Source organism: Nyctibius grandis, chromosome 33 (genome assembly GCF_013368605.1).
Source record: "Nyctibius grandis isolate bNycGra1 chromosome 33, bNycGra1.pri, whole genome shotgun sequence".
In the NCBI taxonomy this organism is placed as follows: Eukaryota; Metazoa; Chordata; class Aves; order Nyctibiiformes; family Nyctibiidae; genus Nyctibius; species Nyctibius grandis.
Genome location: NC_090690.1, coordinates 2,581,355 through 2,595,209, shown reverse-complemented (window position 1 = coordinate 2,595,209; position 13,855 = coordinate 2,581,355). Strand labels below are relative to the sequence as shown.

The window sequence follows — 13,855 nt, the reverse complement described above, 5'->3', positions numbered from 1 at the left end:
AAAACACACCTTGAAAATCTTCCCTAAGAATGTAAATCATCAGTACAGGCCAAACTGAATGGGCAAATTTCACACCTGATCACGGACTCTGACAACCGGTCAACTTGGACTAGGAAAAGACATGCACAACAGTAAAGCAAATACATAACTGCAAGTCTACAAGAATGGAACGAACTACACTTTAGTCCAAGCTTGATATTTTGATTTTGTTCCTTACCTCAACAAAGTCCAGTGTGGAGATGGATTTTTTGCTTGTTCCAAACATAAATCGTCCAGTCCCCCATAGCCAGATATTCAGCAGACAGCAGTGGGCTAAAAACACCACGCAGGCAGTACCAAGATCCATGCTTTAAAAAAAAAAAAAGAAAGGAAAATCAAGCAATTGTTTTAACTGAAGTGTGAACAGGTCAATGTCTCTACAATACCAAACCCCTGTTACCCAAAGTGTTATGCCACTTCCTGCTTTTCTAATGGCTTCTCATCTGCAGGCAACAGAAAAATGCCAACAGAAATTCTGCTTTTATCTTAGGATGAAGCCTCAACTCAGCAGCAAGATCCACATGGGTGGATCCTTGTATCTAGTTAGAGCCCCATTAATTTTAACAAACAGGAAGTGAGACAAAAGAAATCACTTCTGCAGATTCACCCAGAACTTTTTTCTTATAAAGCTGTTCTTGAAAAGAGTAACTCCAAAAGGAGGTCCAAGTTCAAATACAGCATGCCAACACCGGGATAAATAAAAAAACAGGGAAGGTTCACAGACTACTGAACATGTGTCATCAGAGCTGGAAAATAAGTAATATGTTACAGACACCAACCAAAGAATTGGTGGGAATAAAGATTTGATTCTCATAATACTTGGACAACTCTTTATTTAAAAAAAAAAAAAAGTATTCTATTAACTGCATCATTTCTAGGTGGCCTCTCACCATACTTGAGGCTGAAGTAGTTACTGAAGAAAGATCAAGGGTTAAGCTGCACACTGCACAATAGCACAAGACTTTAAAAGAAATAATAAAAAAAAAATTCATCCAATTTTTTTTCCAAATTAAATCAAGAACATTCATAATTAGTTTTTACACCGGAGACATCTAGTGGGAAATGAAAGAACTGAAAGAGCCATAAGCTGCCTTCGCCCTTTCATTAATATTTGCTCCCAAATGCAGGTCAAATAAATCTAACTCACAGTTTGAAATGAGTAGCTTTAAAACTGATGTATTACTTTCTGCTCGGATTTATGCCACCCATTTTGGATAATTACTCCCAATGCTTTTTCCCTATTGTATTCAAAGCTTCTTCATAAGAATGAAACGAAGTTGGGTTCCCTGAGATCTCTTCTGCTTTTAATAACTTTTCATTCCCCTCCACCCCTCCCCATCCTCAAAGATTACTTCCACCTTTGCAATTTAAGGCAACTGGATTTGTGCTGGCAGACACCTTGCACTCATTTATGTATGTGTTTTGTTCCCCGCTATGATAAATTGCACTGTCCAGGCACACAAAAACCATCCTGCCCTGCATCCAAGGCCCTGATCCTGTGAAAATGTACCCATGTGCTTGAGCTTATACACTGAATAAATTTACTGAAGCACATGTGTAAGCCCTGTTCTCACAAGATTTATACTCATCAACAGGGTTACGCACAGTGCATAAAGTTAAGCACGTGTTTAAGTCATTATGAGACTGGGAACAAAACACGCAAAGGGTGAAAGGGAAAATAGATGGACAGAAAGGCGAAGTAACTTGCCCTGTGTCATTGCAGTCATGTCCACATGGCACAACGCAACAACTGTCCAGAGATACCTGAACTAGTTCCCAAAACCTGGCTGTTACAAGACGCAGTTTAGTGCCACTAGCAAGCCATTCTGCTCAGGCTAATATACCTACTAGGCAGGTCTTTACCTCAGTGCAATGCAAGAACATGAACCAAAGGGAAGTACCCACCAACTTTATTCAAAACATTTTGATGTAGACAGAGCAAAGGTAAAAAGTGGACAACTGTGAGAAAATGCAACACAACTTCACACCTTACTCAGGGTGTGGTACTGCAAACAAGACGAGAAAATGTGTCCTCCTGAGTTCTCTAGGCCCACGTGGAAGAGCCAAGATAAGCACAGAAGTCCTTCCCTACAGATCTGGGAGCAAAACTGAGGCCTTTGAAGTTGATCCATTAGAGACTTTTAAGTTTCCATTTCATTACAAATCCACATGGGAAATAAAGCCTTCCATGCTGTCTCTCCTTTGCTATCTGTAGGCTTTTAGAGGTTTCATAAATATTGTACAGTGACATAGTTAAACCATCCTCTTTCCACAAAGGCAGCTCCTGTTTATTAGTATCTAGCTCCTGTGTGTGCAGAGAATTAAGGACAGGTACATCCTACCTACTGTTTACAGGCTGTATTTGAAGTTAACAATTGCATAACACTGGACCAGCTAGTGCTTAACCTTCTGTTTCATTATTTTCATTTCCCAGACACATAACAGCTTAGTTATGGCAATTTTTTGTGTAAAAAAGTTGTTCTTCATAAGATGTGTATCTGCTTGCTTCCACCCCCTTCAAAATACCAAGTCCGCAGGTGTCTTAAATCTGAAGTAACAGCCCCCTTTTACAGCTGGTGATTTGCAGCACAAAAGGTGGAGGAAGGGATGGAAAGACAAGATGGTTGCCTGAGTTCAGCTTATCTGAAACCCAGCAGTGTGCAGAGAAAGTAATGTTGCCTCATTTTCTCAGGTCTTATGCTAAAACCCAAGCCAAAAAAAGGCCTCTCCTTTTGCTCTTTTACAGACAATGTACCACAGAATCACAAATATGCCCTCTGAGGTCTTCAAAGCTCAAATTCATGTTTGAAATTCATTCAAAGCCCCATGTTATATTTGGCTTATATCTTTGCTGACCAAACACCCCAATACCCCGCTGTCCTAATTGCAAGTAGACTGAAATAAGACCTTAGATTGAAATTTGGGGAGAATCCAAAAGTGGACTTGGTGGCTTGCTCTGGAAGGAGACAGCTTCCAGCACAAGAGACTGTGAACCCAAGGGGAGTTAAACTGGGACTGCAACTGGAGCAAAATCACTGAAGATGAGCTAAGGTACTACTGAGAGACACCCCACAGATTATCTTGGCTGTGGATAGGATCTAAGAGCATTTTGCACTGGAGGTTTTCCACTGCATGGCAAGCAAAACTTCATAGCTCCTGTACAACTTCACCAGAAAACAGCCTAGGCAGCCTAGTGAAACCAAATGAAACTCAAAGCAGGATAAAGGGTAACTCTGCTATCAGAGCTGGGGGCCTTTTTTATTTCAGGCATTATTTGGTCAGGAAAATCACTTCAAGGAACAGATTTCATGAAGAGCCAAAGAGCCACACTCTTCAGACAACTTCCAGCACCCACTGAGCAGAACCATTGTGGGGAAGAAGACAAGCATTATCACTGTTATCTAAAACTACAGCTTGCTTCAGACACAAAGCAAATCCATATCCCATTCACCAAGCGCAGAGCAGGATTTGCTCTGAGCCAGCTGCAGGGTGACTGCCCCCCACACAGCACCCCCAACAACAGGCAGCTTACAGCTTCTCCCCTCCTGCTTTCAGGTATCAAAACTACATTAATTATATCACAGAAATGGGGAAAAGGTAAATATTAAAAGTAATTTAAGGGGAAAACCCTCTCGGAGAACTTACCCTCTGCAAAGCCCAGTGCCACCAGACGCAGTGCTGAGGAGGAGCCTGCAATCAGGGGTAACCCAGGGCACCTGAGCCCAGCCTGCTCCCCAGGTGAGACTCACCAGGGCACAGCACAGCTGCTGTGTCCTAATTCCCTTCTGGCCCAGCCATTCCCCTCCTTTCTGAAAAGGGTGGGGTTTGGCCATGAAAGGCATCCACAAGGCCACAGAGCCACAAAATTCAAGCAGAAAAAAGGAGAAAGTGAGAACAAGGTAGTTTGCTTTCTGGAGTTACAGCCACCTCTGTTGTGAAAGGGGGAGTTAAAAACTTGTGAATTTTTTGAATCTGTTTTGGGTTCATCACAGTCATGTAATAATTACATTATTGGTTTCCATGCATGTGTACAGGTTTCTCTTGTGCATTACTCTGACTTTTTTAAATCCGTCCCAAAGGGACGAAGTCAAAGATGTCCCAACATTCTTTTTCTCTATGCACAGTAACTCCTAAATCTTCACGAAGCTTTTGTCTGCAGTTTTACTGGTTTGAGCTGTGGCTTTCATGCAGCACATCACAGAGGAAGTGCACACCCTTGGCAATCATGAAAGTTTGATTTCTGTACTTGTTTATTTTTTTGCTTCCCTTCAGCACATTCAGTAAGTAATTGTGAAGGGAAAACTTGTCCTCTCCCAGAATTAGAAGCTCTAGAATATCTGAAACACTATAAAGCCAAAACAAAAAAAAGTGCATTTGCTTGCTTCTCTAGAGAGATTAACTGAAGTCCTACCAGCTAAAAGAAAAAAAAAACCTAAAGACTAAGAAGAGGCTACATGGAGGGGAGCATAGGAACATACTTTATTCAGGCAGGCACCTGCTGAAGAGAGGAAATGAAATTAATTCATCTTCATTTTGTTTCTTCCTCCTTTATAGTAGAGCTGATGTCTTGTATTCCCTGTCCCCACCTGCTGGTAGCAGAGAATTACCTATTTTCTAGGCTGGGTCATAGAAGAAAATGCTTAAAATGAAAAACTAAGTTGTATGGTGATGAGAAGAAGGGAGAAATCTGAGAAAGACAGAGAGAGATATTAAGCACTTTGCTGAAGTACAGCTTGGGCTGAAGCAGGTAAGATGCATGTGGCACTTGGGCTTAATCGTGAGTCAAACTGGCCGTTTTCCACAGGCCACTGTGACTTGCAGCTGCCCTGAATGAAAGCAGGAAATTGCATTTTTGCTATTTATAAACTGTGAGAGTGAAATAACATGAATACTGTATGCCTCTCCTGATCCCCATCTGTGGGGTTTTAAGTATCTTATAAGCCCCAATAGATGGTGCTTCTCAGGTCTTACAAGGGCATTCTCATCACACCAACCCATAACACGGTTCAGCGTAATCACACTGTTGTCTTCCATTATATTAAGTTGGAGAAATTACCTTTTGGGTCATAGCTGCTGTACAGCTCAAGCTAAAGTGGTTCTCTTTATTTCAAGCAGTAGGAACCAGTGCCTTTGGAACAAGATGGCTGTTTTATCTGCATTGACTTTGTCACCACATGGCTCGTCGACAGTCATAAAATCCTAACAGGGCTACGAGCTTGTTTACAGGGCTTATTTTCTCCTGGACTTATTCACACTTTGTACCTTCATGTATATCAAAAACACAACATAAAAACAAAGCACACAGTCTCAGGCAAAACCAGCCTAACATGGCAAGGATTATCTCTAATTAGGCTGGCGTTACAGTACAATGTATACATACAGATCCTACACCTTGTAAAGGGAGTAGCTGAAGTTGCAAGCAAGACCCTTTATTCTGTAGCATTTCTGTTCATTGCAGTTTCCCAGATGAGCCACCTCTGAGAGTTTACAACGAAGCACTAACTTACCCAAGTGAGTTGTTCAAACAGATTACGGCTTGTAAAATTTCCCCAAGTAGAGCACTGTTAACTAGAGACTGGTGCTGCACTACTTACCAGCTGGGAAAAAAATTTAGTTTCTACTAGATATTGTGAAGTTCAGCTTTTCAGGGCAGGGAAATTCCCACAGGGATGGCAAAAGCCACAGCTGATGAGCACATCCATAAAAATAATAAAAAAGGCACTCGTGATTTTACCAAGATAATGACAGGAAATAAAGAGATTTCACACACTGAACGCTCCAGTATATTTAATCAAAATGCTTCTCCAAAGTGGCCTCCTAACTAAAAACTTGCTCTGGCATTTTGGAGCTTCTGAGATCCCTCCTGTCACTGTCATATTTGGCAATCAACCCTGTAACCTACGTAAGTCTCGAGGCCTTCCACGTCAGATACTTTTTCACTGTCTACACGAGGTTCATTAAGACTCATGTCTACAAAGCAAGTGGAAAAGGGACAATGCAGTTTCAGAACAGTGCTAGCTATCACTTCTTTTCACAAGACTTTATCCTTAGATCCCCAAAAATGTGCAAATGTGCTTTGCAAAGCAAGTGAAGAGACTACTATCACTTAAATATTGTAAGCTGAACTCACCCTTTTCATAAACAGAGCAAAATGGGATAAAGGGACGAAGAAAAGGAGTTACAAAAAGATAATGCTTCATGGCACAAAAAGTGCAAGGAAAACTCCCTGTTTCAGCTATGTAGCTGAAAATACAGCTCAAGGAGTGTCAGCTGATCTAACCACCATGATGGAGTCCTTTCCAGAACTTGCTCACGAGCAAGAACCCATCACCTGACTTCTGTCCTTTTCATTCTGAAGAAATGCTCATAAGAGAAGCCTAAAAGGTGTCTGCAGTCTCTTTATCCTAGAAAAGGTGTAAATTCCTCTGACAGTATCCAGTTTCAAATTGTATGGCCATTTAGCAGAAAAGCCCCAGAAAACTTTAATCCCAGGACTCTCAAACGCTGCACAATGCAGAGGGCCATCGGGCTGTGGTTGAGCACGCTTGATGCACCTTTAAATGGGTTAGATCAAACTAGAGTCCAAAAATAAATGATTACCTCCCTTCACTTAAACATCTATTCTTTCTTAATAAAGTATCCCAGGCATTGAATTTCAGGCGCAGTGTTTTCAGGGATATACGGGTTATTTCCAAGCCGAGCTATTACCAGTGAATGCGGTGACATTAATATGAGTAAATGCAGGAAAAAGGATGAAATAAAACATATCCTATTGAAGGAAATGAGAGCTCCTTAAGAAAGAAAAACACACATAGGAAAGACGTGGGCATATCAGGATACAAATGGGACACTGGGGAGTGCCGGATTCCACAAGCATGATGTTATTGAAGTGTTTGATACCAGAGTAAGCACCTGCAGATATGAATTACATCCTTGTTCAGACCACTAACATCGGAGTACTGACATCTCAGGAAGTGCTTATGTTATATTTCAAATCCCACTGCCAACTGCATAAATATCAAATAAATCAATCATATATATAAGACATTATCTTAAGGACTTTAAAAAGCTGAACAAGCCACCTCTCTTCTAAAAGTAGTACCGCCCTTAAATCACTTGGGCTGCTTCTGTCAGTTGTACCTGAACAGCAATAACATTAATGCTGTTGACCATCAGACATTAAACGCTTCACCTCTGTAGAGATAGAATTGGTACAGAAATAGTTAAAAACAGGAATAGCTCAGTGAGTGTGTCAAAGGTTTTGCACACTGCAAATATACTTTCCACTGCCTTCAGAGGTGAACATCTCATTTTACGCGTGTAGAAACTGAGGCACCAAACTATAAAAGGACTTGTGCAACATCAAGAGAGCTCTAGAATGTCATGATCAAAACAAGCTCAGGACTCTGAGTCCTTGTACTGTTTATTAGACCGTGCAGTCTTTATGTTCAGTGTATTTTGGGCAGGCATTCCTGACCAAGACAGATGCTGCAATCTAGAAATGAAGTGTTCTTGGGGTAGAAAGACATTTTGTCATCTGCATGTATCGGGTAAAAAGACTGTTAAAAATAGACTACAACCATAGTTCATCTCATTTTAAAGAAATCTTGTGATTTAACTGGAAGTGTCTATTCAGTTTTGAGACATGTAGGTCTTAAGCCTCTGCTACATTTTTAGTAATTTTTAAAATTAAAAGTGTACAAATATCAAAATATTAAACCAAACATAATAAAAATAATTTGGATTTCAATAATTCTGTGAGATTTGATTTTAAAAAAGTAAACCATTATTTTACTTGTGTTATGGAATTCTGGATTTTCAGAACACTTTTCAATTTAAGAGTTTCCCCATAAGCTCTTATTAGATTAATTTGTTATTTTTCCTTGCTTGCCATGGGAGTCTTAATTACTATTGCTCCAAATACAGCTACCATCCATCTTAATCAAGCAGGGACTATTTGGCCATACTGCTAAATCATCTGGTGTAATCAGTTTGAAAAAGTTTGTTCTGCAGTGAAAAAATGGCTGAGAAAGGAAGCAAAAGTAAATATATCTTTTTACATTTCGTTAACAGCAGCAGGAAGATGAAGTGGCCATTCTACTAGATATTCGTAGAGTTCAGAATTTTTAAGCAATAGTGTATTATGAGCCACATTCTGGGAGACATGAAAAAAAAAAAAGGCCCACTGCAAAGGACAATGTTTGAATTGGAATGAGTTTGTGAATTAAAATAAAAGTGTCATAGAATCTGAACTTAACTGCTGGTGATAATTTCTCTCCAACTCCTAAGAACATGGATTCTCCAAACCCAGGTAATTTCCAAGTGGAAACCTTTGCAGGACTACTATTTTGCATGGAGTATACAGGGAACTCCAGTAGAAGTTCTGGTCCAGCCTCACAGGTGATTATGCTGTGCAGATGACCGAGCTTTATTTCAGAGAAGCACCAACAATAAAGAACACTAACATGACTTGTCACCTGCTCTGGAGATGGCATGAGCATCGCAGACCAACCGGCCCATCTGCTGTGTTAGAGGCTTCAGAAGCACTGGGAATTGCCAGTGTCAGAAGTCTGTTATCAAATTCGCTGCGTTTGTTCTATGGTAGAAATGAAACATCTAAATAGCTGGTTGCATCAGGGTTCTGGACAACAGGTCCAAGTCCTGATCTTGTACGCTCTCCTCTAGAACCCACTGCAGCCACCATGAGTATTTCCACTGATTTCAGTATGCTTCAGAGCAGTCTCTCTCTTCTTACAATCTTGCATTATCTACTCTAGACTTTGTTATTGAATGATTTCATAACCTGAATGTAGTAGTAATATGCACAGTGTAATTAGTGTGTATTTAATATGATTACATAATTTAAATATGTTTTGGCAGAAGTCCTTTACAATCCCGTGCTGATTTCTAGTCACCAATTTTAGTGCCAGTCCCTCAGCAGCCGGACCAGCTTAATGGTGCTTCGTGTTATGAATAAAGTCTGGCTGTGATTTCTTCTTTAAAAAAACCCACCTTTTAGAAAGATCAGATATCGAATAGGAATAGAGAAGGCAGCTGTAGGGCTTGACCTTCTTTTCAGCCTCTTACAATTGTGTAGTATCATACCCTTTGAGTGAGAAAAACAAATTCAATTAAGCTTTTGTTTGTGGGGTTTTTTTGTTTGTGGCTTTTTTTTTTTTTCTAAGGAGTGACTGAAAGTGCCAAACAGAAGATTTGGGATACAAAAATCCTCTTTGCCCATCAAACAGATCTGGGGCAGTAGAACATCATTTGCCCAAAATACCAATGGGAACACAACTCAGAAGTATCACAGGAGGTTCCTTTCTAATTCAGCTCCATGGTCCAATTCAAGCCACTCATGAACTATGAAGTATCCTGCCCTGGGACATGTTTGTCCAGGAAGTTATTCTCCTCAGTTTTATTACACTGGTATGTATTTTCATTTTATATCCTGTAAGGTAATTGTGTGAACTAAAGATGAACAATTCAAAGCTTTCCAAATCCAACCTGCACCTGGAAAATGCTTTTAGGTCCTTAACTGTTAGCAAAACAAAATGTGGACCTTTGTGAAATTGGAAGTTTTCAGAGAACTGCCATATTAAAAAAAAAATCTGTTGATCTGCACTACTAAATTTAAGGAGTATATTTCTCCTTGTTCTGAGATTTTCATTTGATATAGGAAACCATAACAAGTGCCTCCATCTTTGATGGTGAACCAGTCCGTACACGAGAGGAAACACAATACTGTCACAGCTCAGACATCGTTCATATGGCTGCTGTCCCATTAATCCACCCAAATCCCTCCATCCTCTGGTCGTCTCTGAGGTTCCTCTCATTTTAATCCTCAAAACCCCTCTAAATTCAGAGTTTCCAAGGAAGCTTTCATAATTAAGATTTCATTAACAGTTTGCATACAAAACAAACGTGTCTTTATGCAGCATTACTGTCAAAAATGAGAGATTCCATTACCAGAGTTCAGTTCACAAGATACAATGAGAGCGGGGGAAAATGTAATGACAAAAACAAAGAAGGTTCAAGTTTCCTTAAAAACGTCTTACCACCCCCCCCTTCCCTCTGTTCAGCTGCAGTAAGGTGAAAGGCTAAATGTGGACAGAACGGTAATATGTAAGCGGTTTCTAAGCTTTCTGGTGGGAATACTTAACAGCATAAGTATGTTTCCCCTGGAGACCTTCTCCACCATTTGGTCCAATTTCTTACTCCAAGAACTGAACCAATTCATGATGTAATGCTCCAGGGAAAACATTCCTCTCGAAAAAGAGTATCTTCCTAGGGAGAAGTTTGAAGAAAACATCTTAATATTGTTTAAACAGCTTTTGGCAGGGCCATAGTAGTTGCTCTGCATTCAATACCGAAAGCAGAAGAAAGGCAGGCTAAAAATATGGAAACGGAAAGTTTTAGGATTTAGTTTAAGACTTCTCCTTAACTACCACCCCAAGTCCCCAGCCCTTGCTGATCCTTAGTGGAATGAGAAAAAAGAAATTTTCAGAAGCAGAGATTTTCTTTGCTAATAAAAGAGGAACAATTTAAGGCTTTGGCTACTCTGTGTGTCAGTATGAAACCACATATTTAATTCTGCCTACAGCTAGCCTTATCATTTTCTGTAACTCCTATACAAAGGTGCAATTCCAAGGCACTTAACACCACAGATCTGGCTGTAACTAGGGCTTGTTGTGGCTCTATTAAGAGGCACTATGCCAAGCACCAGAAAAGTTCCTGGTAGCAGCAATGCTTTAATTTGCTTAACTCACAGTATATTGCGTGTGCATACAGTCTCTGTGCTACCAACTGCTTCGCTTCCCTTTTAGGATCATCACTGTGCACCAGCTTGTCATTTTTGTGACTGGCAAGAGCCAGACATCAGTGTATTAAGCAAGAGGAGGAAGTATTGGGAAGACAGAAGCAAGATAAGCGAGGCAGCCCAGAAGGCAGCACACTCCAAACCCCAGGCAGTGGAATAGTGATGCAGGAAAACTCAGCAAGGTCCAACAGACCTCTGTCTACTGTGAGAAGCAAACAGTGGGAGAGATGCAAAAGACAAATGTAAAGTGAACATTTGAGGCTTATATTCCATAGCTTGTATTATGTAATGCTTAGTATTAAGATAAGCTACGTGTACGTTACCTACTCCTTATATAAACCTCACAAAGCTTTCCTTGCAAAACATACCATGGGTACTTGCAATTTTTTCTTGAGGGAAAAGTAAAATGACCTTTTTATTCACCATTAATATTTGTACCCACACAATTCCTTTTTCCTCAATAGCACACATGAGGATACTCAACATACCCAAATCACAGTTCAAACATGAATTCCCTTACAACCTTAACAGATTTGCATTAGTGAATATTATTTACTACCAAAACTCAGCATTACTGACCTTCTAACCATGGAGCTAAGTGCATCTGTTTGTCCAAACATTTGTATGACATAGGCAGGTTATTTATGAGAGTGAAGTGTGGCTTCAGAAGTATCTTCAGTATAACTCAGTTGATTTAATGCATGGTGATACTAGATCTGTATTTTTCACCCTGATGTTACAAGTGCTGGCAAATAAATGAAAGACAAAGCAAGGAAACTGAGTAACAACTTAATTCAACAGCACAAAACCAAACCCAGACCACAGAGGGAACAAAAAGCCCAGTTTTCCAATTCCCAGCTTGTTTAGTTTACTACATCGTTAGGGCTTTCAAGGAATGATCACTGTTTGTTCTTGCAACTTCTCTTCAGACTCTGAGATACCTTGCTTGTAATCTTTACTGATTTAATCATAATGACTTAAAAATGAGGCTCATTTATCTACTTAAAAACATTAAGTTTTGCGTATTATTTGTTCAAAGGGATTTTTGCTTGTAGGGTGGGATTATGAGGAATAAAAGATTTGTTTGCAGGGTGGGAGTTGTCCAGGCACGGTGTCTGTTTTGATAATTTAGTTTTAGTCCTTCATTGTTACAATACTTGGAGGCCTCTGGGCACAGGTGACTAAATTAAAAATTATTATTATCATTAATAAATATGGTTGTTCAGAGTATAAAACATGTTGCACAACATGAATTATCTTGGTTAGACAGTGCAAGGTCTTCACTGAACTGATTGGCAATGCTAAAAAACAGCAGTAAGCCTGCACCATAAAGAGGGAATTTAAACTAAACTTTAGTGGAGTTGGAAGCCAGTCCATAGCAGGCTTCTGTCAAGAGCTTTTACTGCTAGTTTGCTGGGTCTTGTGTTTGTAGAATTTTTAGTTTCTTGGTAGACCCTAAACTTTTAAAGCCTTGAATCACAACTATTTATCACCCATCAGGGAGCTACATAAAATGTATTTTCCTTCGGAATGACTATTCTCATAAAAAAACCTAATTTAAAAAAAGAGACAATTAAGAATATTTTTTAAAAATCTACAATATAGCCCAACGAACAAGGATTCTTAAAGCTAAATATTATGAAGCACAAAAATTAATGCCACCTGCAAGCTGTAAATATGTGTATTATTTAATTTTTTTCCAAGTATTTTCTTTGGCTGTTACATTCAGCTGAACAAGGCCTAAAAATTGTCAAACTAAATTCTTGTTTAAGAGTAGAGCTCTAACTACTGCCAGTTTGAGTGAAACACACATCCAGGTTTAGGGAATATGTTTTGTTTATTTTGGCTGCAGCGCAGGGTAGAACATTTTCCATCCCATCCGAATGCAGTCAAAAAGGTTTTGAAATATTGCACAATAAAAGCCATTCATTATATCTGTCTCCTCTCCCTTCCAAAAACAAAAATGGCTGACCAGTTCCAAATCCGTGCAGGGGGCAGGAAGATGGGAGTCAAGGGGTCACTGGAAATAACCCAAGACTAACACCAGGTTTTTCAGGTTTGAGTTAGGGAATATGTTCCATGCCCTCATTCCCAGTGCACACAGGTTTTTCTTCTTCCCCCTCCAAAGCTTGGTTAAAGTAGTTAATTGCTCTGTTATGCACAATTTACAGGACTTAATTACAAAACTAATACATTAGCCTTCTTGTCTATTAAGTCACAGGCACAACTTCATCTTTTCCACTGGGACACAGTGAAATTAGACCTTACCTTATTTCAAGTTAAAACATTTTGATTTGCACTGTTCACCTCCTAATTTTAAAAACGTGCAATTTGAAGGAATACCCAACTACACTTTACAGTTTGTTTTTAGATTTATTTCCATTGCTTACCTGTTAGCAGCTTAAAAATGAAATTTCTTTCACTGCCCACTCCTGTTCCTGTGTGCTTAAGCTATACTTGGCATACTTTAATGATTATTTTTTTTTTTTGTCTCTCTCCATCTCATCCAGATCTAACAATACTTTTCTGTTTGCTTCCTTGTGCACAGATCAGTTCACCACTAAACTCTTTCCAGGTCTAAGTGAACTACAAGAGTGCTAGAGGATTCAGAGTGAGAAGGAGGAAGAGTAGAGCACAAACATTTTAGTGTATTTCTAAACAGCAGCTAGACTAGATGAACACAAAATAGTGCCATTTATATGCAACAGTTGGGTGTTTTGGTATCCCCTTCTATCACCCAACTAGTCAGAAGCAAGTACAGAAAAATAAGCTGAAGACTAGATGAATCTTTTTTTACAATTAATTATTTTAAAGTTAAAAAAAAAAAAAAAGGCATATACTATTCTTGTTATTTTTTTTCCCCTGCTTACCATGAGTGTCAGGTTGAGAAAACTATTTTACTTCTGTTATCTCCCATGTGAGGAAATTTGGTCATATCATCTCCACTTTCATAACTTATGTGCATCTTAATTATGGCAAAATACTGGCGTAAAATAA

At 39.4% G+C, this 13,855-nt stretch overlaps 1 protein-coding gene across 1 annotated transcript in view; it reads right to left on the bottom strand.

Moving 5' to 3' along the window:
- Positions 1–270: 270 nt before the first annotated feature.
- Positions 271–13,855, bottom strand: part of CDCA2 (cell division cycle associated 2) — a 29,593-nt gene continuing 16,008 nt past the window's right edge. The window contains exon 16 of the mRNA XM_068421555.1: positions 271–347. The gene's annotated coding sequence lies outside the window, so the exon portion shown is untranslated. The remainder of the gene's footprint in view (positions 348–13,855) is intronic.